General features: G+C 32.9%; 1 protein-coding gene across 1 annotated transcript in view; it reads right to left on the reverse strand.

The window, feature by feature from the left end:
* The window catches only part of Mtbp (MDM2 binding protein), a 70,494-nt gene that overhangs the window by 34,732 nt on the left and 22,021 nt on the right, over nucleotides 1-13,741 (reverse strand). The gene's annotated exons all lie outside the window — the stretch shown is intronic.

Raw genomic sequence — 13,741 nt, forward strand, 5'->3', positions numbered from 1 at the left:
ATTCCATTGTGAATAATGCTTACATAACCATAATAATAAAAACAATGAATACTAATATAAAATGACTATATGACCATCCTTCGAAGAAAGGGAAATGAGAAGAATGTGAGGGTATGGTAAGGACAAAGAAATGAAAGAGGCTAAAATCCTTATAATCCATAATGGTAAATCAACAGAAAACATATTACATGTAAAAAATTTCAGTGGCAATTTGAGCAATTAACTTACAAATTTGGAGTTGAAAATGGTTGCTTCTGGAGAACAAATGGAAAGGGAAGTGATAGGACCAAGTATTAAAAAAAAAAAAAAACTTTTTTGAGATGCAAGTGTATGTGTGTGTGTCTGAGATACAATTCACTTAAAGTCTACAATTCAACAGTTTTTCAGTATATTCAGTTATGCAACCATTACCACCAGTCTAGTTTTAGAACATTTTTATTCCCTTAAATAAGGGTAACCCCATATCTATTAACATTGACTGATTGCTTCAAATCAAATTTTACAACCTGTTGAGATAATATACTTGACTTTATGTACATGACTTTGAGCAAATAAAAAGAACTAAATGCAAAAAAATTAGCACTCAAAATTTAATTTACTTACCAGCTATACTAAAGGATAGAAGTTGTGTAAATAATGGAGTAGCATATACCACCATGAAACAATCAATGTTTAGTTCTTACATTGCCATATTCATATCTGTACATAAAAACCATAGCTAACAACAAGATCAAAACTGATACTAACTGGGTGTAAAAGTACACATCTGTAATCCTAGTGACTCAGGAGGCTGAGGCAGGAGAATCGTAAATTTGAGCCAGTCTGGGCAACTTAGTGAGTTCCTGTCCCTAAATAAATAGGGTTGGGGATGTACTCAGTGGTAGAGTCCCTGTGTCACTGGGCTCAACCCCCAGTTCTGGGGGTGGTGGCGGGGCGAGAATCAATACTAAATGTGAGTTACTGAGGTGATGATAAGGGTTACTCACAAAAAAGTTCCAAAGAATTATGACAATAGATGTCAATCAACAGAATGCTAGAGTCAGGAATTAAGAAAAAGAAGAAAATGTGGAAAGCACATCACATAAAGCAATAAGAAATAAATTAATCATAACACTAAAAGTTTTGTTTTTTTTTTACACTAAGGGCTACATCAATGTTCAACTTCATAGCCCTAACAGCATTGGTACTTAGCATGTAGGAAGTATTCAAGAATTGTTAACTGATTTGTAAAGACAGGGGAAAAAAAGAGATTGAAACAACATGAAAGAGGCTACAATCTTTATATTCCATAATGGTAAGTCAATAGAAAATTTTTACATTACATGTAAAAAATTTAAGTGGCACAATAATATGAGTAGTGATAAGAGAAGACATTTGGAATACTCCTTAGAAGGACAATGATCTGCAAGTGATAGTGCAGTAAAACTAAAGAACTGCAGAGATAGAAGAGACCGCAAAGAATGGAAGAGACCTGAAAGGACTGCAAAATAAGGACTACCAGAGTCAACTGTGGCCCAACTTCAGGGAAATGTTTAATATGGGTTTGTTTGACTCTTTCCCTAGGCAATGTATCCTATTGAAAAGCTTTTCCTCATTGAATATGGCCTCCCAACTTCCACTCTGATCATGCCTTTTCAATCTTCTTTACTAGTTCCTCTAAACCTTCATACATTGCAAATTTGCCCTTGCCTCTTTTCCTTGCAGTCAAATATTCTCCCTGGGTAATTATATTTGCTCCTGACTGACTATACCATTCAAAGCAACATATCCATGTCCCTTTTTCCCTTAAGTTTATTTTAGGGGCTATTGAGATGGAAGCATGTGGACATCTGCAGAACCATTCTCCAGCAATATAATTGGGAAAACTATCCCCAAATTTCACCATACAGCAAACGAAGAAGGGTTTCTTGAGGAAAAAACTAAAATTGGATAAAAATTGTGAGTTTATAGCATTTTAACTATGACCAGCTTGTTCCCCTGAATGCACCTGGACAGAATATCCCATTAAAGTAGGCATGGCCAAGAAGATGAGTGTCCTTTTGCCCTCAGCTCCAGTCAAGGGTTATGATGTATCATGAGGAGGGGCCAGCTGTCAGCACTCAGCTCCTCAATTCCAAGTTGAAGAGGCTGAATTCCTAATGAGAATGAGATTTCAGGGACTCCCATCCTCTCCTCAGTCCCTGCTCAAGGTAGAGGCTCTATTCCAGGATAGGCAATCTGACAATAATGGGCACTACACTGCTATCACCCCAGCTCACTTACAGGGCAGAAAATCAAAGATCTAGTTCACTAGAGAGAACCAGGAAAGCTAAGAAGCAGCACCAGGGAGTTAGAATCCAATGCAAAGACTAACTTCAAAAATTATCCCAAATTAACTGGATCAGCAATTTACTACAGAGCTATGTAAGCCACAATAAAACAATAAGCTGGAAATCAGAATCTAACAGCTGGGTAAGGAGGTTTGTCCAAATGAGAAGGACAAATAAGAAATCAGGAAATGAAAGACCTGCAAAAAACACCTTACTCCCAGGGAGAATATACCCCCCGTGATCGCTATAACCTCTGAAAACTGACAGCAAAACATTGACACTAAGAGAGAAAACAGATTTCATTAAAATAGCCCAGCTACTCACCAAACAAACAAGCAAACAACAAAAACAATCCTAATAAAAGGGTGGGAAGACCTAAAATGCAACTTTCATCAAAAAAAGATATGAGACATTTAAAGAAATAGGAATGTTTGATATCTACAGAGAGAAAAAAGCAGGCAACAGAAAATACTTATGAGATAAGGGCCCAAATGTCAGCTATAACAAAGACTTCAAGGTAAATACAATAAATATGTTCAAAGAACTAAAGGAAACCATGCTTAAAGAAAAATGTCTCAGCAAATAGACACTATAAAAAATATAGTTAACAAAAATACCAGATGCAAATATTGGAGTGAAAAAGTACAATAAACTTAAAAGGGCTAAACTCAGAAAAAGTATGTATTCCTATCACAACTAATAATAGAAAATTGGAAAATTAACAAATATGTGGAAATTAAACAACATGGCACTAAGTAACAAATAGGTCAAAGAAAAATCACAGGACAATTTAACTAAACCCTAGAATGAATGAAAGCAAATATACAATATACTAAATTTTACAGAATATAGCTAAAGGAATGCTTAGAAAGAAATTTCTGGTTAAGAATATTTTCATTAAAAAAGATTTCAATCAACCTAAATTTCTATTTCATGATACTGAAAAAAGATAGGAACTCAGCATGCTCACTTTTTAATTTATACTCACAACAATTTAAACTCTATACATGTATATTCATAGCATTATTATTCATAAAACCCTCAAAGCAACTCAAATGCCAATAAGCTGATGTATAAATAAAATGTGATATACCTAAAAAATGGAATATTACTCAGTAACGAAAGGAGGCAGTACTGGCACTTGCTATGACATAGCTGAACTTTGAAAGAACTTTGCTAAGTGGAAAAAGCCAGTCATTAAAGACTACACTTACACAGTTAACTTAAAAGAAAATGCCCCAAATAGTCAAATCCACACAGACAGAAAGAGGATAGAGTACAGGGGAGGGATAACTGGCAGGAATGGGAAATAATTGCTAACAGATGTGTAGTTTTCTTCTGGTGAGATGTAAATGTCCTAAGATTGATTGGAGTGATGCCTGCACAACTCTGTGATTATACAAAAACTGCGAAACTGCATATTTTAAATAGGTATATAATGTATGATATGTGAATTTTATCTCAATGAAGCTTTACCTTGGGAATTGTAAAGTTCTGCTCACAAAACAAAAGTTCACTACAGTATATGACCACACAACATACACAAGGTCTTTCATATAGTCTATAGGATACCGTGAATTCACACATTCATACATCCAAAAATGCTAAGAACAGAACAATACTGTCATTTTATTATAACACTTCACAAATATGAACAAACCTTGGGTAAAGCCTATCCCCAAACTATTATAATGTATATAAAAATTTTTTCAGTAAGATTGTAAGAGACATTTATTCTATTCATAAATAGCAATTATAGAAAATTTAATTAAGGTTATTAAAATAAATATACCTGTTACCAGTTTTATTTGAAACTAAATTCTACCAAAAAATTCAATCACCTTAACTCATTTATGATCTTAGTACTCTGCCAACTCAAGCTGTGTGTCTCTTCAATCTAAGACATCCTTTCTATAGTTTTTTAAGTGCTGAAGCTTGCGATTATAATAATCTCACTTTCCTCAAAAGAAAAATATTTACTTAAAAGAACTTCCCTAACCATAAAGACTATGTAGTCACTTAAAAAGTGTTGTTCCAGATTTGGCAAGTGTTAACAGAACACTTATTATTATTATTAAATAATCTGTATGTAATACTGCCAAGAGTAACAGATTTATAATAAACGTAGTTACTCAAATCTCATCACTCATCTTCAAGAAATAAGGAAAAAAAGATTATAAATGAAAATTTCTATTTTCAAATGCTATATTTACATTATCAACCAAGAATGGGGTGTTTGGCTTGCATGTCCCTTCCCCAAGAACATACATATATTTTTGTTACACTACAGATAAATGGGAGAAGCAGAAACTACGAAGTGTCCATTACTTACCTCAAAGTTTACAAATTAACATATGAACTATAATGAAGGCATATGTCATTCTTAGTATTTCATTAGCATAAAAAAATAAATTCATATTCTACATCAGTAAGTTTCTTGGTAGCTTTTAAAACACTGATATTCCTGTTTTTTAAGTTTTAACTCTATAACAAGAGGTTTCTTAGTTTGCTTTTTTCCATATTTTTTATTAGTGCATTACAGTCGTATGTTATGGTGAGATTTGTTGTTACATATTCCTACATGCCCACAATACAACAATGTACTTTGGCCAATATCATCCCGCAGTATTTCCTCTTTCCCTCCTCTCCTCCTTTCCCATGGTCCCTTCCCTCTACTCTCCTTTCAATTATGATCTCCCTTCAATTATGATGAAATCCAGCCTCCCCCCACATTTCTTTCCTTTTTTCCTAGTATTTTTAAAAACCCTCTGACACCCTTGCTTTATACTATTTTAGTAGATCAACAATATGAAAAAAAATTATATTCATCTGAAAGGAAAATAATAGTGTATATAATATAAATAAAAATATCCACCAGACAACTAGAGAAAAGGATATTCTAATTAAGTGAATATTCTGACTTACTGATAATTATTTTATATATATATATATATATATATATATATATATATATATATATACACACACACACACACACACACATATACACACACACTTAAGAAATGGCAATATAATGTAATTTTTAATAATAATGCCAGAAATCAAATACTAACATAATATCTAATTTTCAATGTAGGTATCTTAGGAAGCTCACTCTTCCCAACAATATCACTGCTCAATTTTAGACCCAACATACTTCTCCCCCAGGACAAAGAGCCAAACTCAGGGGTGCTTCACTGAGCTCCATCCCAAGCCCTTGTTATTTTTTCTTTTGAGACACAGTTTCACTACATTGCCCAGACTGGCCTGGAACTCAAGGTCCTCCTGCCTAGTCTCCTGAGTTGCTGGGATTATAAGTATGCACCACGATACTTGGTTTAGACTTTTAAAAAAGGTTTTAGGGCCAGGTGGAGAGGCATAAGAATAAAAGGAATCTAATTAGTTTATATTCATAAAGTATTTTCAAAAATATATATTATCTCATTTGATCCCTCACCTTATTCATCCGACTAAGCTCTGAAAAATTTATCATGAAACTTCGTTGCCACTGAGATTGTCTAAGAAAATGAAGCTAAATTCTAGAAGAAACCTAAAATGACTTTAAGTCATTTTAGATTTGAGTAGTTGTTGAAGTAGTTGTATGAAGCCTTCTGCTGTCAAGTTGTAAAATGCAGGATTTATAGATTCTACCATGACTATTTTTAAACAAATAACATTAGGATCACAAATGTACACATTTCTTCTCCATTACAATAGAGCAAAATGTACAATCTGAAAGCAACAATGAATAGAGAAGCTATTTAGAAGATGAAATATTTCAAGATCTTCCTCATTATTATGAACAACAATGACTTCTTTATTGTTCTGCAGACACGAAAAGCATGTAAGATAGGGCAGAATAACAAAAAGCTACTGCAGAGTTTACAAAGTGTTTACCTCCACTACCAATTTGATTCAAACATGTCTGAAATATATTAAGTGTTATTATCCTGCTTTGCAGATAAGGCATAAATGCCTTCCTCTGCTCAAGAATACATGCAGGACTCTCTTCAGTTGCAGTGATTTCCTAACCCAGGGTTGAAAAGGGCAACACAGAGGGCAGAGGTTCTCACTCCTTGTTGCACATCTGAATCACTTAATGGGCTTTTTTACACATTAGTGATTCCTGGGTTCACCCCAGATATTTGGATTGATTTATTTTCAGGTGGGATGCAGCTTGATTTTTAAAAATCACTGTCAGGGTGATTCTAATGAGTAAATGGTATTAGGAATCACTGAACTAGGGAAAGGAACACAACTCTACATTTAGGTTAAAGGAACTTTAAGTGATTCTTCAAATATATAAAGCCTTAATGAGGTATAATTCATGCATACATGTATATACATCTATACTCCACACATGCACATATTAAAAGGTAACTTTATAAAATAGAGGAGTTTATACAATTGTCCATCTATCATTATAACCCAGTTTTGGAAAACTCCCATTATACCCTTGTGGTAGATCTCTCTTCCTACCCATGGCCTCAACAACGGACCTTACAGTCTACTTCTGCCTTTCATAGAGATTTCCTAAATAAACAAACAATACATAATCTTGTCTGACTTTATCTATAAACTTAGCATAATATTTTCAGATCATCCCAAATTTTTCATTCCTCTTTTACTGTTGAGTATTACACTGTATTAAAAAAAATTTATCTATTCGCCAATTGATAGATATTTGCATAGTTTCCAATTCTTAGCTATTATGAATAATGCTTTTATAAACATTTGCTCACAAGTATTTATGTGAACATGTGTTCTTATTTCTCTTGGGTAGATACCTAGGAATGAAAGTGCTGGGTTGGATAGGCAAGCCACACTGTTTTCTGTAGTATCTGTTCTATTATACTTCCCCACCAATAATGGGTGAGATTTCTCTACATCCTCATCAACATCTGATAGTCACTGTTTTTAATTATAGTCATTCTAGTGACAGTATTGTAGTACCATATTTTAGCTGTAGTTTGCATATCCAAAGCACATCTTTGCATGTGCTTTATTGGCCATTCATGTAACAAATGAAATATCTATTCAAGTCTGATTCACTTAAGAATAGGAATGTTTTATTATTGGGTTTTAAGAATTTTTTCATATGTCCATTGTCAGATAAATGATTAGAACGATTTTTTCTCAATGAATAACTTGTTTAATTTTCTTAACAGCATTTTTCAAAATGTGGACCTTTTAAATCTTGGCAGATTCTAATTTATATAATTTTTTTCCATTTCATGCAGTATGTTTTTGGTATCTATGTGATTCTATTAATAAAGTAAAAAAATGTATATATAGTCTAAAAAATTAAAATATGAATTTTTTATAAATTATATTTTATTCCTCCAGCATTATGTTGGAGAGACAACTCATTTTCCACTGACATCTTTGTATTTATTCTGTTCTTTGATGTATGTATATTCTTAATCTAATACCACCTGTCTTGAATGCTATGGCTTTACAGAAATAAAATCAGACAGTGTAAAGTCTCAAAAATTTTAAAAATTGGCTTGGCTCTTCTAAACCCTTTTCAATTCCATATAAATAGAGGATCCATTTATCAATTTCTATGGAAAGTTCTACTGGAATTTTAATAGAGATGGGACTAAATATTTAATTCAATTTGGAGAACACTGTCATCTTATTAATTGTACTAGTCAGCTGTCTTGCACTGTGATAAAACACCTGAGATAATTCCTTAAAAGGTGGAAAGGTCTATTTTGACACAGAGTTTTGGAAGTTTCAGTTCATGCTGACCCACCTCATGGCAGCCGGAAGCAAAGACATGATGGAGCAAGGGTTCCAACATTCCCTTTGAAGGCTCTCACTGGGAATGACCTAACTATCTCCAACTAGGCCCCATCTCTTATAGGTTCCACTACCTCCCAATAGACCCTGGGCTGGGGACAAAGGCTTTTAACACATGGGCCTTTTGGAAACATTCCAGATCCAAACTACAGAACTAATAATGAATTTTCCAGTCTACGAATATGGTATATCTCTCCATTTTGTATAGCCTCTTTAATTATTGTCAGTCATCTCTTGTACATCTCTTGTTAGATATATTTAACAATATTTTATTTATTCCTTTCTGGTCTATTTCCTTCCTTCTATTCATTTGGATTTAGGTCTTCTAGCTTCTTGAAGATTCCTTACTTAAGTAACTTAAGATTACTGATCTTAGATTTTTCTTCCATTCTATAATAAACATTTAAGATCTTCTTAATACTGCTTTTACTATTTTCCTTAAGTTTGATGTTAGATTTTATTTTCATTCAGTTAGAATAATTTTTTAGTTTCCTTTTTAATTCTTCTTTGTCCTATAGGTTATTTACAAGTATGTTAATTTCCAAATATATACAGAATATCCCAGATTTGTTGATTTCTAACTTAATTTCATTGTAACTGGAGAACATACTATGCATTAGTTCTATTCTTTTATATTTACTGAGACTCATCATGAAGTAGAATATATATATGGCCCATCATAAAAAATGTTACTGACTGAAAGAATACTTTGATTCTCCCTCTAAAGTTTATTGCCAAAAATCTTTACCAGAGTGCTTTGTTTCTAAAGATGGAAATTATTTATAAATCAGTTATGTAGTATCATTTTAACCTTATTAATTCCAGCCCATTATTTTGAAACATATATGTCATGTTATCTGAATACTAAGAAGGGGCATGCTTATCATTTAAAAACATTTCTTCAGCCTCTTTATATTGTTATTGGAACATTTGTATGGTCAAAAAACAAAAAGGCATGATTTTCCTTCAAGAGTACTTTAAACAATTTTCATTCCAAAAGAGTTACAGTTTAAAAAAAAAAAATAAGGCAACAACAAATGCAGGATTGTAAATAAACAGAGTTATAAATTATAAAATTATCAGACCCTATTTTCCTACCTGGGAATAAAAAACTTCCATATATGTCAAGGGCCAATATAGAAGAAAAGAATAAGTCTTAAAATTTTTTTTCAAAATACTTCTACATGATTTAACAAAAAGGATCATGCATGGCCTTTAGATACTTTCAGAATTGGGTGGAAATTCTGATTCTTCCCTGTGTTATTAGAAAAATTTCTTACTTTCCCTGACCCTGAGTTTTCTCATTTGTAATACAAAGATTGTAAAAAAATTACATTTCATTATTGTTCTGAGAATTGGAGGCAATGAATGCAAAGTATTTGGGATGGAATACATTTTCAACATTGGTAGATAATATTTTTATTACATATTTATGAGAATTTGCAGATAATCATTAAATTTTTATGACATTCATAAGTGTCTCTGGGTAAGTTAGGTATTTTTCATTATATATTTCATTATATATCATTAAAGAAGTCTTTCTTTAGATAAGTTAGATAATTTCATTAGTTCACATTTCTTTAGTATATTTCTCATGTAACAATTTATTTTTTATTATTTGTTCTTTTAAGATATACATGACAGTAGACTGTATTTTGGCATGCTGTACGTATATAGAATATAACTTCTAATTAGGATCCTATCCTGTGGTTGTACACGATGTGGAGTTATCCTAGTCATGTTCATATATAAGGATGGGAAAGTTATGTCTGATTAATTCTATTGTCTTCTATTCTCCTCTACCTTCCCTTCCCTTCATTTCCCTTTGTCTAATCCAATGAATTTCTATTTTTCCCCTCCCTACCCTCCCTTGTTGTGGGTTAACATCCACATATCAGAGAGAACATTCAGCCTTTGGTTTTAAGGGACTGGCTTATTTCACTTAGCATGATGGTCTCCAGTTCTAGATATTTACCAGCAAATGCCATAATTTCATTCTTCTTTATGGCTGAATAATATTCCATTGTGTATTTGTACCACATTTTCTTTATCCATTCATCTACTGAAGGGCATCTAGGTTGGTTCCATAGCTTAGCTATTGTAAACTGACCTGCTATAAGCACATCACTGATGTAGCACTGTCACTGTACTATGTATCAACCAAAGAGTGGGATAATTGGGTCAAATCGTGGTCCCATTGAAAGTTTTCTAAGGAGTCTCCATACTGCTTTCCATAATGGTTGCACCAATTTACAGTACCACCAGCAATGTATGAGTGTACACCTTTTTCCCACATCCTTGCCAACATTTATTGTTACTTGTATTCTTTACAATTGCCATTCTGACTAGAGTGAGATGGAATCTCAGTGTAGTTTTAATTTGCATTTGTCTAACTGCTAGAGATGTTGAACATACAGATTTAATACAAATTCCTCCTAAAATTCCAATGAGGTTCTTCTTAGAAATAGAAAAAGCAGTCATGAAATTCATTTGAAAAAATAAGAGGCCTAGAATTGCCAGAGCAGTCCTCAGCAAAAAAAAAAAAAATGTGAAGCAGGAGACACCACAATACAGGCCTTAATTACACTACAGAGCTACAGTAACAAAAACAGCTTGGTGTTGGTACCTACACAGTCATGAATGGAACAGAATGGAAGACACAGAGACATACCCCCATAAATACAGTTATTTTATACTAGACAAAGGCACCATAAACATACATTAGAGAAAAGATAGCCCCTTCAACAAACTGTGCTGGGAAAACTGAAATTCCAAATGTAGTAGAAAGAATTTGAACTCCTTTCTCTCACCCTGCACAAAACTCAACTCAAAATGAATCAAGAAACTAGGCATTAGACCAGAGACCCTGCATTTACTAGAAGAAAAAGTAAGCCTAACTCTCGATCCTATCAGTTTAGGAACTGATTTCCTCAATAAGATTCCTAAAGCACAAGAAGCAAAATCAAGAATCAATAAATGGGATGATATCAAACTAAAAAGCTTCTTCACAGCAAAGGAAACAATCAAGAACTTGGAGAGCCTACAGAATGGGAGAAAATCTTTACCACCTGCACACTAGATACAGCATTAATCTTCAGGATACATAAAGAACTCAAAAAACTTAACACCACAAAACAAATAATCCAATCAATAAATGGGCAAAGGAACTGAACAAGCACTTCACCTAAGAAGAAATACAAATGGTCAAAAAATATATGAAAAAAAATGTTCATATATAACAATTTCTGAATATATCACTATCACTAAATATCACTTTTAAAAAGCACTCTTCTGCTACTGTAATTTAAACATACTTCAAATTGATCACTATTTTAAACTATAAGAAGTTGCTGATATTTAGTGATTCTGATATATTAAAAACAGCAATATCACATAGCCCAAATTAATACATTAGTACATATTTTATAAGGGATAAAACCTAATGAACTAATAAAAACCAAGGCATGAAATTTGGCTCACACTGCATAGATGGACTCCATTCAAAGCCTTTCCCTATTTATTGCAACAGCAGTTATTACCTGAAAATATATTGTATAGTTCACTTATTTTTAAACAAATATTTCTGTAAGGCAGACACATATTTGGTATACTAGATAGCAGTAATTACAAAGGAGAAATAACAAAGCTGGGTATAATACAAGAAGAGTTAATTTGCAATTTTAGATGCCATAGCAAAATGGTTCCTGAATGAGAAAATGACTATGGATTAAAGACCTGAAAAAATTGAGAGACCTAGCTATATGGCTATCTGGGGAAAGAAGCAAAACTGGAACCTCCACTATAAGCTCCATGAATGAAAGGATTTTGTTCTTTTACTGCTGGGTCTAGCATATAAAATAGTGCCTAGTATAGTGTAGGTGCTCAGTAAAAATATCTACTGAAAACATGAATATTTAATGCATATAAAAATGTGTTAACGCTCATTACACATACAGGTTTTTTTTTAACCACAAACGGTAGCAACACCATTATACACCTTCTTTTTTCCATGCGATATGCTTTAGTGATTGTTCCTAGTCAGTTACTACCAAATACAATATTGCAATAAGACTTATAATTTCTTTGCAATACCTGTTTTCTGTGTTATGAGTTCCATGGCAAGAAGATAAAGTTCTACCTCCTTGAGCAGCAACCCCAGATTACAGTATCATAAGTGATATACAATATCTGATTCATATTCAATTAATTAATGGAAGGTATGAATGACATATTGAATGAATCGTCAATGAATGAAAGAATCAGTAGCAAAAGCACAAAGCAATAAAATCAGAAAATAGTTTTAGGAAAGAGTACAGGGTTTGGTTAGGTGACTCCGCAATATATAGTGTAAGAATACAGTATAGTTGGGCATAATTCTGTAGGTAATGGAGAAACAGCTACGATTTAGGGGAATGATCTGAGATTTGATATATTATTTGGGATAGTGAGAGCTACTATTAGTGGGATAAGGGAAAGGATTTAAAATTTTCTGGATGCAAGAGTTATTGAAACTTTCATACTAAAACATAGTTTCTCTCTTTTTACAAAAGGAGTTCTATTAATGTGATAAGTAATAAATTTCCCCTTCAGAAAGGGTTACAGGTAGAACAGAACTTAATCAGCTATCAAATTTGATTTTGTTGCTACTTCTATGATTTAAAAAAAAAAATACAGTAAAGTGTCAGTTTAATCAACCCTTAATGATCCAGCCTAATCAGTAATCAACAACTTGGCTTCAAAGAATATCATGTGATCTATGTCTTATTATTATTCAGAAGTTACCACTATTAATCTGTAGATTTCAAGAAGCAATAATTTTAAAAAAAATGAAACCAAGCCACATGATATTTTCTTCAAGTTCAATAAAAATCATGCAAAAAAAAAAAAAAAAAAACCTGAGTAAATTCTAAATCAATAAATTATCTTTTTTTGTTTTGTTTTAGTATTGGAGATTTGACCCAGGGGTGCTTTATCACTGAGTCACATCAGCCCTTTTTATTTTTTTATTTTGAGACAGGGTCTCACTAAGTTGCTTAGGACCTTGCACTTATGATCCTCCTGCCTTAGCCTCCTAAGTCACTGAAACTACAGTCAACACACTTGGCTTCAATAAATTGTCTTAAAATTAAAACCTCAAAAAAAGTAGCTATTTGAAGTTGTAGAAAGTTTCAAGAAAAAAATAAGAGATGGGTTATCAAGGATATACTCAATTTATTTAGATGTTAACATTCAATTTATAGTATCAAGCTTTTGTGTATGCGATGCTGAGAAATGGATATTATCCCATAATTTCATGAAGCCTAAGAAAATTAACTATAATTGGCACTTAGGAAATTTATTTCTGATTTTGTTTCAGCACCTTCTAAAATCCCCAGATATACGATTTTCCATGTGAGTAGGTGGGAAGGTTTAAACTGCACTGTGGTGTAGTAGTGGTTTTTCCTCCTGGAAGCCTCCCTGGAGCTACTAAGGATATGCCAGGTCACTCACTCTGGAAGTGACCTTCTCTTTACCTCACACCACTGGCTAAACAGCCTTATGATTGCTTTTTAAAATACATTCCTCACTTGACTACAAATTTCACAAAGGTCCACTCAAGATACAGTCTGACTCTCTTTTTATTTCTC

Source organism: Marmota flaviventris, chromosome 15, assembly GCF_047511675.1.
Source record: "Marmota flaviventris isolate mMarFla1 chromosome 15, mMarFla1.hap1, whole genome shotgun sequence".
Classification (NCBI taxonomy): domain Eukaryota; kingdom Metazoa; phylum Chordata; class Mammalia; order Rodentia; family Sciuridae; genus Marmota; species Marmota flaviventris.